The sequence below is a fragment of the Anas acuta genome, chromosome 2 (assembly GCF_963932015.1).
Source record: "Anas acuta chromosome 2, bAnaAcu1.1, whole genome shotgun sequence".
Lineage (NCBI taxonomy): Eukaryota > Metazoa > Chordata > Aves > Anseriformes > Anatidae > Anas > Anas acuta.
Window position 1 is genome coordinate 71889621 of NC_088980.1, and position 16233 is coordinate 71905853.

The window sequence follows — 16233 nt, forward strand, 5'->3', positions numbered from 1 at the left end:
AGGAATAATCTGTGGGATGTAGCTGGAACAGAAAAGAAAGGCATTTTGAATCAGTAAAAATAGTCATGGTAACTTTGTATCTGTTGCTTCCTCTTTACTATGGTGTATGAGATATAAGTGTTTTTTCCAGCACACAGTGCTTCTGTCATAATGACATAGAAATTAGTTTTAGCTCTTCATTACCTTTGAACATCTTCATAGACTAATTTAAGATCATGTATTTCTGTTTTCCATACAAAACAAGCTACACTGAACGATTATATAGCTTTTAATTGTAAATTTGTTAGGTAAATATTCATTCTCCTACTGTACATCTCAGAGTGTAAGTTTTAATAGATGAAATAGTCTATTTGGGGGTTGCACTATATGACCTCCAGAGGTCCTTTCCAACTTTAGCCATACTGTAATTCTGTTAAATGAAACAACAGGTACATTGAACTGCCTGTAGGTAAGACTATGTTTGTGTTTTCAGTACTTCTCCTGTTTTGAATTTTCTACTACAGGAAGCATCTGGAGTTTCCATACTGAAGAGACTATTTTTCTGGCATGTGCCAAGACACCGAAAGTAATGCTGCCTTGGGGAAAGGATCACAGATGCTCCTTGATTTCTCACTGAGGTAAATTTGTCACCAGTCTCCAGATCTACTATCATTCTTTGCTGTCAGATTCTTTTGAGAGAGAACTGGAGAGGTCTGTGTTGTTCTGGTCCACATCCCCTTAACACGTTAAGCCAAGGAAAATGGGATTTTGAAATGGAAAGACTAAGCCTGCCATTGGCCTTTGTTTTTTCTTATTGTTATAAGTGAATCACAGAATCACAGAATCATCTAGGTTGGAAGAGACCTCCAACATCACCGAGTCGAACCTCTGACCTAATACTAACAAGTCCTCCACTAAACCATATCACTAAGCTCTACATCTAAATGCCTTTTAACTGGCATCATTATATTCAAAGGGATCGTCCAATGCTAATGAAAGGTTTATTTTCCCCTTTTATATGCTTAGTGTTTTCTACTGGGTCTTTTGCAGTTATTAGCCATATAAACAACCTGTACAATTTCTAGTGCTGAGACAAGGGAAGCAGTGGAGGCTTAGACAGAAGAGCCAGACAAAGCTTTTTTGAGGCAGGGTACAACTCAATCTGAATTTAGTGATATTTATAAAAGGCAAGTAAACAGTGCTGGGTGCGCAGGGAGCCTACGCACTACCAACACGCATGTACAACCATCGAACTTTCAAAATATATAGAACATTGTTTTTATATATTCATAACAAACCCGAATACGCCTATACATATGTACAATCAGAAAAGTTATCGATTGAAACATAAACATGGCAAAGTTCTGAATTCTGGCAAGTGTTTAATAAACAATCCTTTAAGTCTATTACTATTAATGTCCATGACTGGGGGAGCATAGTTGGAGGTGGTAATCCTGGTTGAAGTGCTCCCGTATCTTCCATGACTTCATTAATTTTTCTCAGATTATATAACATCTCCATTTTCCATTCCTTTTCTTGCTATAAACACTGGAGAATTCCAGGGCTAGTCGTGGGAACAATATGTCTCGCTTTAAGTTGTTAAGCTACTCGGCCTTCAGGCCCTATGTATCCTATTCCTCCCGGATCGAAGGGAAACATATCCGTCTCCTTTTCAAGGCCAGTCGGGCCTGGGTCGAAAGGCACGTCTAGGTCACCAGGGGGCGTAACAGCAAAGGCCTGCAATGGCAGTAGCGGCGGGGTGGTTGATGGTGTAGCAGAAGTGGACGAGTGTGGACGAGCCCACAGCTCCCTCACTGTCTGGCAAACCACATGTTTCTGACTGTGATCCCACAGGGCTCTTTAAGGCCTCAGAGACTGCTCACCAAGTGCCAAGCAATCCCACCACAACCTTGTCATTTTTAGTAACAGAGTCCCACACCTTGACCTCAATTTGGACTCATATTTCAGGATAATAAACTGTCTGATTGTTAATAAGGAGAATAAGCTGTAAGATTACCAGGACAATCTTTGTTCCTAAGGACGTATGATTCCCCATGATGCGCAACTGCTTACTAGCGAGGGGCAGTTGTGTGCACGGCTCCGCTTCTCTCAGTTTGAGCTTCTCTCCAGCTCCAGTGTGCCTATTTCCAGGGACTTTCTGTACGAGCTTCTTTGAGCATTTTGCTGAGTTTGGCCGAACCTATTTTCATGAGGCTATCAATGTCCCTGTTCCTGTCTTCTTGGTCTCTGTTCTGCTAGCCTGTCCCTATTCATTCTTTTTTTTTTTTTTTTTTTTTTCTACTTTATTGATGATATAACATTATTATATCATGTTGCTTTTTTTTTTTTTTTTTTTTTTTTTTCTTGAGGACAGGCACCCCTCATACCCTTCGCCCCACAGCAGTCCTTTTCAAATAACTTTTCATTGGTCATACAACTTTGCCCGGCAACCAGGAAACACCCAGCAACTTCCATGCCTTAACAGCTGAAGAACAAGTGACCCGAAATGGCATGGTGTCTCCTGAATCACCCTTTGTTCCCTCTAAACTCTTTTACATTCAAGATGGCCTCATTCTTAAGAATCTGATGTTATCACCAGCCATGGGGCTTGTTGACCCCAATGGCCACACTCCCACATCTCCCCCTTCTTTATTAACACCAACCATCTTCTTGACAGGAATTATTACTCCATATATCACATTATGATACAAAATACTAGTTAGCAGGTCAACATTGCTTTCAGCAGGATGTGTACATACTCAGAAGTAAACTCTCTGCTTCTGTTGTCTGGGAAAAGATTTCTCTTATATTGCAAATGACTGATAATTGAATAGCTTCAAATATGTGCTATTATGTTATGTCCACAGGAACATTTAAATAAGATTCTGTTCTATTGTTTCTGATTTTCATTGCAGAGAGATGGTGCTTTCAGTGGAAAGTAAATGAGGCTGACAGCACTTACAGTGTTCAGAAAAAAATATGCAAGCTGTTCAAGGATGTGTAAAAATGCAGATTGACATAAATTGAGTCACTATGATAGAAACCATTCATGCAAAGCAAGTAATGCCATGACAAAAAGTAGAGTGAATATGGGGGAATTACTATTTTATTGATAGTGAGTCACATCATTCTTTTAGTTGTTTGAATGCTAGTGTAAATTCTATTAACATGGAAATCTTGGATATAATTTTAAAACAAAAATAATTTCTGTAGAGCAAATCAAATATTAAAACCAAGCTGTGTCACTTAGATTGAATTATTTGAAGTATGACATGGATAAATTATCCTGATCAGTAGAGGAACAGAAATTGATCTGAAGGGTGCCAGGATGTCTGATATGTCATTCTATCTATCAAGTAAAAAGGAAAGAGCCATGAATTGAGGATAAGGGCAGAAGCTCAAATCACAAAATTTATAGCTGATAAGACCTGAGGTATTTCTCAGAGCTTTCACCTTTTGCTGTATAACCATCTGTAGTTAGCTAAATGACTGTGTTACTCTGCAATAAATTTCATCACCAGTTTTATTGCCAAGTGACTTCTATTGTATCCTTTGTGGTGCTGTGCTCACTTTCAGCATCTCAGCAGACCATCTCACTTCCTACCTGTCCCAATTAAGACTAATCCACAAACATCTCTGTTACCACCAAAATGCTGGAAGGAGCAAAAAGGCTTTCTAAGATAAGGATCATGGCATTTATTTGGAAAGATTATTGCTATCTTTAATATAGTATTTTTGAATGTTTCTATGGAGGACACGCAGGTTGCCCTAGGCTTCTTTGGCTGAATGAGGACTGGCAACAATGTTGTGGTTGTAATTAAAGATTTATTATTGCAATTGGTGTAACTTATTATCTATAATATCTCTGCAGATTGGATCAAAGTCTTTTCACTTTACAGTCATAACACAGACTCAGATTTTATGTAAAAGATCTTGAATCACTCAGCCTTTGGAGGAGACTGATGATTATGTAAGCATCCCTGGCCATCAGGCATCACGGGTTTTGATGTCCAGTAGCAGCAGGTCTAGTCCAAGTCCCACACAGGACTTGATGCTGCTTGGTTTCATGGACAGAACTCCCTGTACTGTTATGTTTCCTGGTTCCATGAAGTTGTCACTGCATCCTGGCAACCCAGCACCTTGGCTCAGTGGGTGTGGGAGAGTGGCCATTGGGGTCGACAAGCCCCATGGCTGGTGATAACATCAGACTCTTAATGATGAGGCCATCAGGAATGTAAAGAGTTCAGAGGGAACAAAGAAGGGTGATTCAGGAGACACCATGCCATTTCGGGTTGCTTGTTCTTCAGCCGTTAAGGCATGGAAGTTGCTGGGTGTTTCCTGGTTGCCGGGCAAAGTTGTATGACCAATGAAAAGTTGTTTGAAAAGGACTGCTGTGGGGCGAAGGGTATGAGGGGAGCACATCCTCAAGATGGAGATGCAACAGGAAGCATGAAGTTATGTCCTCAATATGGAAGATGAAGTTAGGCCCTCAGTAAGAGAGATGAAGTTATGTCACCAATAAAGAAACATCAGTTACTGATCCTAAAAGAACCCTGGTGTCCATGTGGTCATTATGGCACAATTGGGTGTCTCCCTTCCTCTTTGTGACCTAACACTTAGGTCAACTTGTTCATGAGTGTCTCCACACCTTGGCACCAGAGAGAGAAGGATGGGAGTACCAATCCTTTTCCTCTTCACAATCCTTTAATTTAGACTGTTGTGAATAATCTGTGTATTATCAGCATGTTTTGTTATCAGCGGTTCTTTCTTTTCCAACCACTTCTATTTAGGCTGCTATCATCGACTGCTGACATTTTAGTGGCATCCATATTTAATTATATTCTGCTACAAAACCTGATTACTTTATTCCTACACTTTCTTATATTTCAGGTTCTCTTTCAAATAAACTCTCTTATCACATCAGTTTAATGTCCTGAAATTTGCTACTCAGCTACTTACCTTCTGTGATGAAATAACTAATAGTTTCTCACTGGTGGGTGTCTTTGTGTTTCCTAATTATGGCTTATGCTATAAACTCCTGTTAAGTATCTTTGTTATTACACATATTTTTATTATACAACTTAGATTTTTATGGTTGAATTCAAACTATAATTAGTAAGAATGACTGCAAGTTTCCAAGGACTTGGTGTATTGTCAACACATGAAAAATCTGTAATCACACTTGACAGTTATGAGGAATCAGTGGTCTTTCACCACTGAACTGCATCGTATCTAATGTTATCCAATTATTTAATAAACATTTTGCATGGATAAGAAGGACTACAGGGCTTCACTCATATCATCTGGTTTGGAGTTTTTAGTTTTCCTGGATCTCAATTTGTGTATAAACTCAAATGTCCTTCAAACAAGTTAAATGATGTCCTTTATCAGACTTCACAAATATTTTTGAAAAATGAGGAGGAATGAGAAGCGGAATTGAGAGGATTATTGTTCATAGCTTAAAGATGAGAAAACTTAAGTACAGTGATTACGCAGTCTGACATCAGTAACTGGATCCATGGCAAATCTAATACTGGAATAGAGAATCCTAGCTCTTTCAGCTCAGTTTTAGATATTACACAGCTATTGCTTAGGTCAGTTAGCCCAAAACTCAGAGATGTCAGGTTTGCATATCACAGCAAATTTGAAAATTATAATGAGACCAGAAATCTTTCTATCACTGATAAAATATTAATGCTGAAAACTGAGGTTCTCAAGAAATCATAAAAATATAAGCTTTCCCCAGGAAAACCATCTCAGCCACATTCTACATCCCATCTCTCTTACTGGTTGCATTAATAAACACATCATTTAGCGCACTAAACTTTATATTTAACGAACAGTGATGGAAATATTTTTGTACATAATTTATAAAGTAGTGTTGCAGGACAAACATTAGATGAGAAAATTTCCTGAATTTCTTGAGTGCCTACCATCTCTATGGTAAAATAAAACAAAGCATGTCCTGTCCTTTGCACCCCAATTAAATCCTTCTCTTTTCTGTGTTGCTGATATGATAAAAGAAATTAAACACTGAAAAAATCTCAGGCTATATCAATCAGCCTATTTTTCTTGAGGTAATGTACTGTGTGTAACAAGAAGAGCTGTCTTATTTTCCAAAGTCATATCCAGAGAACTGTCATCCAGAAGACCACAGCAAACTCCTACAAAGAATTAATAACCAGAGATAGCTCCTCATACATAACTGCTATTGGTGGAATGGACTATTTTTTATATCTTGGTCTCAGGTTTTGTCTAGTCCTATTTCTAGAATCAGTAGTTTGAAATCCATTGTGTATTCTCACAGTTGACTGAAGTAAGTTAAGAATAGTTTTATGGTATAACTTAAATTGGGCTAGCCCATATGCCCATAATGCACATAGCAAGAACCCAAACATAGTGCAGTGACATGTAAAAGATGTAACCTAAACCATCAATTACCTGCTTTTAGCTGCATCCCAGGTGGCTGCATCCCCTACATTTGAAGTCCACTAATCAATTGGAACTTCACTCCAATATGTAGTATCTATTCTAGGAATTGCAGCTCCTACACCCTACAGCTACTTATGCAGTCACCAGTGTATAAAGAAGAATCTTATTTATATGTATTATTTCTAGTGTGGTGGTTTTACCGTACTGGGCAGCTAAACCCCACAACCGCTCTCTCACTCCCCCTCCTTTAGATGAGGAGGGGGAGAAGTAAAGCAAAGAACAACTCACGGGTTGAGATAAGGATAATTTAATTAAAGGGAAATAATTATAATAATTAAATAAAGACTACCATGAACTAAACAATTTAACTAAGGGGAAATAAAAAGGGAAAGGGGAAAGGGAGGGGAAAAAAGGAAAATAAAAAGAAGGGAGGAAAACAAACAAACAAAATAAATGAAGGCTATATGGAAGTGCAGAGGAAAGAAATTACCCTCTACTTCCCACAAATGAGCAATGATTGACCACGTCCTTGAAGCAAGGCCTCAACGCACGCAGCCGGTGTTCGAGAGGAGGACCGACGTCTTCCAAACGAGAGCCCACCCCTCCCCTCTTCTTCCTGTTTCCACCTTTTATTGCTGAGTGTGACACCACATGGTATGGAATATCCCTTTGATTGGTTTAGGCCAGCTGCCCTAGTGATGTTTCTCTCCTCACCTTTTGCCCACCCCCTAGGAGGGTTAGAGAAAGGCCTAATACTGTGCCACTGCTGCTCAGCAGCAGACACAACACTGGTGTGATAACACTGCTGTTCCAGCTACAAGTACAGAGTACGGCACTGTATGGGCTGCTGCTGGGAAAGTTAACATTCCAGCCAGACCCAATACATCTAGTCATTTTATTCCTGTAAAATAAAGTGATCTGTGCTCCTACAATATCAAAGCAAATACCATTTTCATAGTTTCTAGTCTATACTTTCCTTTTTATCTCTCTGTCTTCTAATGGAGAGAATAGTGCTCACATGGACAGAATAGTGCAACAGTTTGGCATGAATAATTAATGTTGGGAGGGTTTATAGCTTTATTTGAACCTGTACACCCTCTTTGAGAGGACATCATTGATGTTTAATACAAATAAGCTTGAAAAACGATCATCATCTTGCTGTCGTGGTTCCTTTCGGTGATTTCTGCTTCATGTCACCAAACCAACAATCTCTTACTGGGGAAATTCTGTAATATGTGTTACTGTAATATTGTGATAGCCTTGTGATTTCTGGAAGGGAATGAAGACTTGACCACAATTTCTTCTTCCTAAATATATTCTTCAGTTTTGAGGAAAGAGTGGATAAAAGCATAACTATCTTGTTAAAATTTGGTGACAGGAATTAGAAGACAAATGACTATCAGAGTATTACAAATCTCTGACTTACTCTATCTGTACATGACATTTGTCATAATTGATCATAACTGACAGCATAGAGCCTGTGATTTCAGGATAAGAACATAACTAATTTTGGGTTTGTCTGTTTTCAAACTGTTTAATTCACATTACTGAATACACTGTGTACAGTTTGGACTGCCAACAGGTTTTAAAAAAGGTCATCTTGGAAGAAAAAATGGTCTTTTGTGCTTCTTCTGCCTGTAATACTTCTTCTGAATTGTAATTTGAAATATATATATATTTAATTATAATCCTTGATCAAAGGATCATGGAGCTTGCAAAACAGATGAGATTCCTATATTAAACTGTTTAGTAGTTACTTGATGAATGTGATTTTAAATGTTCCTAATCTAAAAGTTCAGTTTGAGCTATTAAGTATGATGAGATAAATATTTATAATCATATACTGGAGAAATAAAAGATGGCTAAATCTCAATTTTTAGTAAAGAATTTACAGGAAATACTGAAAATACTGACAATATGTAGAGTTTTGACATGATTGTTAAAAGCTATTCCTGGGAAAAAAGAAAGACAGAAAGATCTTGATTTTCAGACCGTAGATCATAGAAGCTGGCTGAATTAGAAAATTATTTTGTTATAATAATATGAATCTGACAAATGCAAAGAATCATAGAATCATAGAGTTGAAAGGGACCCACAAGGATCATTTTTGTTTTCTGCAATAAATATCAGTGGGGCATAAGATTGAGCTATTATTTCATGAGAAAATTCTGACATAAATAATTTATATGAAACCTCTAAATCGGTGAAATTACAATTATGAACCTATTTTGTTTTTTTCCACTTATATACATAACTAAGCTTCACTTACAATGACTCACTTAGATTAGCAGGCATGAAACAGAATTCCTGAAGAATAATAATAAAAAATGTTAATACGTTTTCCATGAACAGTCTCAAACAAAAATTTATTCAGAGAATTACATTTACCCTTCTGACAATGAAACAAACAAATAAGCAAACTGTTTTAACATCAAATAATTGTACAATATGCTAATATTTGATTTTTTTTTTCTGAAAAAAAAAAAAGATATATATTTTTCAGGAATAAGTGTAACTGGGGGAATATGCCATTTTCAATGCACAATTCATGAAAAAGGGAGAAGTTATTGTTAATTATTTATTGCAATTAAAGATGTGTGGTGAAAGACATTATGTATGCATTATTTCTGATATTAAAGTGTCCAAATGTCTTTTAATGTAAATATGTTTACATCTTACTTCTTTTGGCTTTGCCTTTGTGTATATAACAGTTAAATTGAATTTATATTTGTTAACCAGGATAATAAAAATATGATCAGCTACTTTCTTCATTTTCAAAGTTTTACGTAACTGTCATTGTCATTTATATGTGATTTATTATGACTTCTTTTCCTTCAAAGTAATGCAAGGTTAGGAATCTGTAAATTAAGGTTAATCTGTGAATCTTCTTATGAACAGTAAATGATTCTAAACGGACATTTTGAACAAAGTCCTCTCAGATCACAAGAGAAGCAGATCCTAGTGAGTTCAAAATCCTGGCTATTTATGAGAGTAGAGTGTGACATGATGAAACAGATGCATATTAGATGCATTTCAGGAAGGACAATAATCTCTGCTCAGTCCGCAATGACAAATGTCAAAGAACCTCAGAACTGGCTCTGAGGAAACACTGCTCATCTGTGAACAATTCATCAACTAAACCCCAGTCAAATTGCTGAACCGTTCCCTCAAGTTATCAGTCTCTGATTGGAGAATAGTTAGGACAGTGATAAAAATGAGAACATAGCTAAAAAAGCAATATGTGACACGTGAATTCTATCTTAAAATGATATGAGAAGGCAAATGTAGAACTACTTGTCATACAGTGCTGGATAACAAATTTGGTTCATCCTGGCGCTCTTGTGCTTAAGGAGGAGTCACACACAGAAACAGGATCACAGGATAGTGCCAACCTGTGGGAAAAAAAAAAAAAAAAAAAAAGTTTATATGAAAAAGATTTTCTACAAGATTTGAAGGACTGGGAGCACCAGATCATGCTTTTATATCAAGCTGAATAATGCCACAGCAAAAGAAGGTTCTATAGGAATTTACAAAGGCACAGAGCATGACAGAAACTGGAAGCAAAAGTACCATGAAAAACTGACAAAAGGAAACAATTTATGGAAAAAAAAAAAAAAAAAAAGAAAAAAAAGAAAAAAAGGAAGGTGATGAAACACAAATGACAATTGTAGAAGAATGTGCTGTGGAAAAAAAAATAAGAACTAAAATGAAAAATCTGTTCTTTTGTACGTACGGGACTTACACTTTGTGAACTATTCCACTATACACCATTAAAAACTAATACTGCTGCTTATTGACAAAAAGTAGAATTGAACATACTATTTTCCTTTTGACTGTATCAAAAAAATAAATAAATGCTACAAGGAGAAAGGTTGCTTACATGATGCAAAAGCCAGAGAAATCATGCAGTTTGAGCTACGGAATGAAAATAATTTAGTTTCTAGAAATAATCCATCTACCTCAGTCAAAATGTACTTTTATTTTATTTATTTATTTATTTTATGTCTGTTTATAACTTGATTTCCTTTCTGAGGTCTATGATACATATTGAGGAATATTTAATAAACCAGCATCAGACTATGAAATAAAATGTGAGAATCAAATGAAAGATATCAAAATTCTAGCTATAAGCATGATTATGTATCAAAACTAGTTCTGAGGACTTCTCTTTTAACAGTCCCACCTTGCAATTAGAATTTAAAAATATAAGACATCACTCAATTTATCTCTAACCAGTCTAAAGACTGCATATTAGGTTTTGAAATAATTTAGCTCCCAAACATCATTCATAACCAGGCAAAATTAAATATAAACATTTGGACACATTGCCAGTTATTAAATAGCAGTTACATGTCACTAGAGCATGGTAGTTTGGTTGCAGCAGAACCTTGAAGTTTAAGCCTGATACTAAAAGAAACAGTTTTGTTACTCTATTTTCTTGCATTACTCTCACATTGTTCCATGTCTTGTTCTGCTGCTTGCAAATATATATATATATTTACCAATTTCCATAAACAAATAAGGTTTCTAAAGACACTTCAAAGATAAATAATAGTTTGATTTGTAATTTGAAGATCTTTGCTTCAGTGCCTCTATTGCATCAATCACCACTGAAGCAATTATTTAATTTGCAGTTATACTTGGGATTACATCATATTTACATAATTAGTATACATAAAAAAGAAAAGATAACTTCATGACAGAAATATTAGGATTCTGACTATGATAAGGAATGAAAACATTTTCTTTTGTAAAACACGAACTAAAAGCAAGTAGAACACCTGTGGACCTGGATATGGAATGGTTATCTAAGTTATTTGGCCTTAATGTGATCAATACTTTAACTGACTAAAATTAAATAACATTGTGTTAATGTATGACCTTTTGCATGTCTATCTTGTCTTCCAGCAATTAATGGAAGCAATGGCAAGTTTGAATATATACTGTGAATACAAAGAACTTCATGAACTTCGTTCAAATACCGAGAACAATGGCTATGAAGTCTGCTTTAAATTCATTTTTTTGTTTGTTTGTTTGTTTTTCCATAGGATTTTAGCACCTAACAAATGATTTCTAGAGATAGATCATTAAGGATCAATAACCAGAACAGCTCCATTTCGATCTCCCCATACCCTGATTTTTCTTTTTACAGTTAGACTTGTACACACAAGAAGATGCTGAGTACCCCTTAGAGTACATCTATCCTGTTACATTGATTTTCTCTCATTTTCTGTTTTTCACCAACTCACTAACAATCCAAACCATACTACTTTGTACCCAGGTTCTTCTCAGGAGCCGTTTGAGCCTGGAAGCTTTGGTTCCTGCCACAAACATAGTTTGGTTACAAACTGTACTAGATCTGATTACTTATCTCCCCTCCCCCCCGCTCCCCCCGCCACCTCAAGGCTGCTGTGGGGTTGTATGTGTCAATAGGGTTGATTCCAGACCTCATCCACTTCTATTAGGTTTCTGGGCAATTTCCAGTTGCTCACACAGCATCACATGGAGAGCTGTTCTTGTAGTGCTCTACAGACACAGACTGTAAAGAAGCTGATTGTAAACCTAGGAATCCATATGTAAAGGTTTCCATAGATGCTTATGGCTCTGAGTCTGGACTTGGACAGCCTCTTCCTAATTTTCTGGATGCTTACTTCTTGTTCTTCCCATGCTCCAGTTTCTGTTTAGATTAAAGACTGCTGGCTCTAGGATAAACAGTGAGCAGATTGCATAGATGCTATTAGGGAAACAGCTGTCAAAAGAAGCCAGCACCACATATGCTGTTGTGAGAGGAAAACTGCTTTCAGAGTAGGAAAAACTGTATGTGAAGCTGTAGTAGGTTTACGTGGCAAGGTTTTGGTAGCAGGGAGCCATAGGGGTGGTTTCTGTGAGAAGGTTCTAGAAGCTGCCGTTTGGGAAGGGCCCCATTGTTTTCCAGAGCTGAGCCAAAAAGCAATGTTGTTTTGCGCTTCTGTGAGAGCATATTTAAGACAGGGAAAAAACGCTGCGCCACTCAGCAGCTGGGAGAGTGAGAGGAATGAGGAACAGCCTTGGAGGTGCCAAGGTCAGTGAAGAAGGAGGGGGAGAGGTGCTCCCCCTCCTTCTTCTGGAGCAGAAGTCCCCTGTGGCCTGTGGTGAGGACCATGGTGAAGCAGGATGTCCCCCTGCAGCCCATGGAGTACCACAGTGGAGCAGGGTTCCATGCTGCAGCCTGTGGAGGAGACCACGGTGGAGCAGGTGGCCCTGCACCGACGGAGGCTGCCGCCTGTGGAAGACCCCTGCCGGAGCAGATTCAGGGCCGGACCTGTAGCCCGTGGAGAGGAGACCACACAGGAGCAGGTGACCTGGCAGGAGCTGCTGCCCGTGGGGGAGCCAGGTTGGAGCAGTTTTCTCCTGAGGGATGGACCCCGTGGTATGGACCCATATCTGGAGCAGTTCTGGAAGAGCTGCTGCCTGTGGGAAGCCCACACCGGATCAGTTCATCAAGGACTGTATCCCGTGGGTGGGACCCCACAGCACAGGGGACGAGAGTGACCGAGAAGGAGCAGCAGAGAAGAAGCGCTGTAGACTGACCATAACCCCCATTCCCCCGTTCCCCTGCACCGCTCTGGGGGGAGGAGGTGGGAGAGGGTGGATGGGGGGGAAGGTGCTTTTGGTTTCTTTCCCTTGTTTCTCACTTCTCTAGCTTGTTAGTAATAAGCAATAAATCTTACTATCTCCCTATGCTGAGTCTGTTTTGCCCATTACAATAATTACTGCGTGATCTTCTTGTCCTTATCTCAACCTTTGAGCCCTTTTCATCATATTTTCTTCCCGTTCCTCTTTGAGGAGGGGGAGTGAGAGAGCGGCTGTGGTGGAGCTCGGCTGCCCACTCAAGTGGAACCATGACAGAAGCAAGTTAAAAAAAAAAAAAGTCAGATTAAAATAAATGCTAGAAAAAAAGAAAAAAAAAAAAAGATTTGATTCTTCTACTGAGGTTCAGTTCTGTCACTCTGTCACTCTGATTTCAGGCTTTGTTCCCCAAAGTCCAGAAAAAAGGGGACAATGTGGACCCATTCACACTATTTAACTGGTGACAACATTACATCCTTGTGCATATCAAACAGCTTAAAGACACTCTTGGAGTGTCTTGTTCCCCTCTTCCAAGGGTAAAATGATTATTCACTATTAGGCTGTAATATAGACAGTAAAAGTCGTAATACATTGCCCAGTCTAATATTCATTGCATTTGAGTAAAAGTTCAAGCACTCTTCCATTTCAGATCTGTCCTCCAAAACTGAGGGCCTAAATATTAGGTATTTAGATCTACATTTATGTATTCAGATAAATGTGACATTTTCAAAATTGTCAGCCAAACAACTTAGATCCTCAGAAAGTGAATTAGGCAGGTTCTTTTTGGCTACCAGTCTTTTTTTTTTTTTTTTTTTTTTTTTTTTTTTTTTTTTCAGTAAGGAGCTTTAAAATCGGAATTCTTCCTGTTACTTATCTACAAAACGAGATGTTATCATAGAATATCAGAATAGCTCAGGTTGGAAGGGACCTCAAAGATCATCTAGTTCCAACCCCCGCTGCCATAGGGATGATGTAGTGGGATGTTACCTACTAAATCAGGTTGCACTGGGCCTCATCTAACCTGGTCTTGAACATCTCCAGGGATGGGGCATCCACAACCTCTCTGGGCAACCAGTTCTAATGCCTTCTTCACCCTCTGAGTGAAGAATTTCCTCCTAATCTAAATCTCCCCTCTTTTAGTTTAAAACCATTCCTTCTTGTCCTGCAATTATCTGATTGAGTGGAGTTCTTCTCATTTTTTTTTTTATAAGTCCCCTGTAAGTACTGAAAGGCTGCAGTGAGGTCACTCCGGAGCCTTCTCTTCTGTAGGCTGAACATTCCCAGCTCTCTCAGCCTGTCTTCATAGGAGAGGTGCTTCATCACTCTGATCAACTTCATGGCATTTTACAAATGGCTTATACATTCCTATAGCTCATGTTTGTCAAAGTAAAAGTTCCAAAATTTTTATAGGACCATCAGTATTAAGGTAGAAAAATGAATAGTGTTTACCTTTTCCAATTTATTGTTGCTGAAAGGCCATGGCTGTTATTGAAAAGGTCTGTAAACATGACCTAATTTATTTGCTAGTAAGAATGGCTCACAAAGTTTAAGAATTATGTCACCAAGAATTTGTAAAATCCAACTTTAATTAGAATTAGAATCATGATGCAGACCCTAATTTGTTGGGTAAATAGATTAAAAACCACAAAACACTTTTTTTTTTTTTTTTTTAAATAGCCAAACTATTACTGTTTTCCTGTTAAGAAACGTCACTTTTTCTTGTATGTCATTCTTCTTAATCTTTAATTAGCAAAAACATATAACTGAGCTTCAACAATTATTGCCAGATTACTTTATTCATGCAGTGGTAAAATAACTAAAATATTTTTATTCTAATGAAGTGTATGCTAATCCTTGACAACACAAAAAACAGAGCCTGGAGTAATACAGAATGAGAAATACAATGCAGATATTTTAAAATAGAATAATTTAATAAAAACAAACAAACAACAACAAGAAATAAAATAAGAACTGTGACCAAAACAGACATATTGCTATGTATTGATGGCCCAAAGAGAATGAAAAGAGAAAGATTAACATGATGGGATAACCTTGCATTGGCTAAACAGATGTAATACAAATAAAATTATCTGTCATGGAGTCTGTTTTGAGCAAATTTACTTTGAGAATAGATGGTTCTATTTGTATAGTGGCATCATACAGTTCTTTAAGGTCATACTAACATAGATCACCACAGGAAAGTGAGGAAGTGAGGTTACCATTAACTAGAATCATATGAGGAAAGAAAAATCTCTCATCATAGAGATTTTTTTCCCCTTAAAAAAAAAAAAAAATAAATAAATAGCAGAGGGTAAGGGATTAGATCTAGAAAAATCAGTGAAAACATATCACAGAAATAAAATGAGAATATGGGAAGAAGCAAGACAGAATAAAGATAAAAACATGCGTGTTTGGCTCTAGCATGAAATTAACACTTCACAGAAATGGATATCAGAAGTGGAATAAAATAAAGTAGTGTTATGAATCATGACAAAACTAACGTGACACTTTTCTTTAAGATGAACAGGTGTTTATAAAACAAAGAATGACTCTATGGAGGCCTGAGTAAAACATACAATTTATTGCTACGTTTTAAAAGATAAATTTAAAAATAATAGTGAGTAAAAGGACAAGAACTGCAAATATGATTGCATGGATTGAAAAGAGAACAATATATGTTAAAAGAGAAAATTCTCAAAAGAAGGAATTGCTAGTGAAATCCCTTAGAATTTTATCTTAATGATGAACTCCAGCATTCCTTTATGACTGTGGTGAGCCCTTCTAACCCCAGGGAAAAAAAGCAGAAAGAAAAACATCTGAATTCCTGGCATGGCCATTACTTGTTTGCTATTTTTACTGCTTGTTTGTTTATTTTCTTTCTGTGATTATTTACAGTGAAGAAAAGAAGAAATTGTGAAATCAGGGATGCCAGAAGCAGTAAACCAATAGTACTAGGTCTGGATTCTCACAAGGTTGGTTCTGCAATAGTCCTCCTATAGTATTATACATTGGTCATAGTACTGATAGCAGCAGCACAAGGGAGCCCACCGTGGATGTGGAGCTAGTTTTCTACATCTAATTTCTGTATGCCTTTGTCTTCTGAGACTTACTAACACTAAAAGCTGAATCTCCTGGGAGAAGGCTGCCCTTTTCCTTTCTGTATTTGGAAAGGAAAACTTGTGTCCTGACAGACCCCATCTTTCTCCATTACTT

At 37.5% G+C, this 16233-nt stretch overlaps 1 long non-coding RNA gene across 2 annotated transcripts in view; it reads left to right on the top strand.

The window, feature by feature from the left end:
- LOC137850609 (uncharacterized) overlaps positions 1-16233 on the top strand; it is a 46880-nt gene that overhangs the window by 12432 nt on the left and 18215 nt on the right. Inside the window, exons 2-3 of one of the 2 annotated variants that reach the window (XR_011092671.1) lie at positions 504-617; positions 11320-11767. This is a non-coding gene — a long non-coding RNA (uncharacterized lncRNA). Of the gene's footprint in view, positions 1-503; positions 618-11319; positions 11768-16233 lie in introns of those variants that run through there. The other variant, XR_011092670.1, reaches the window with a different exon arrangement.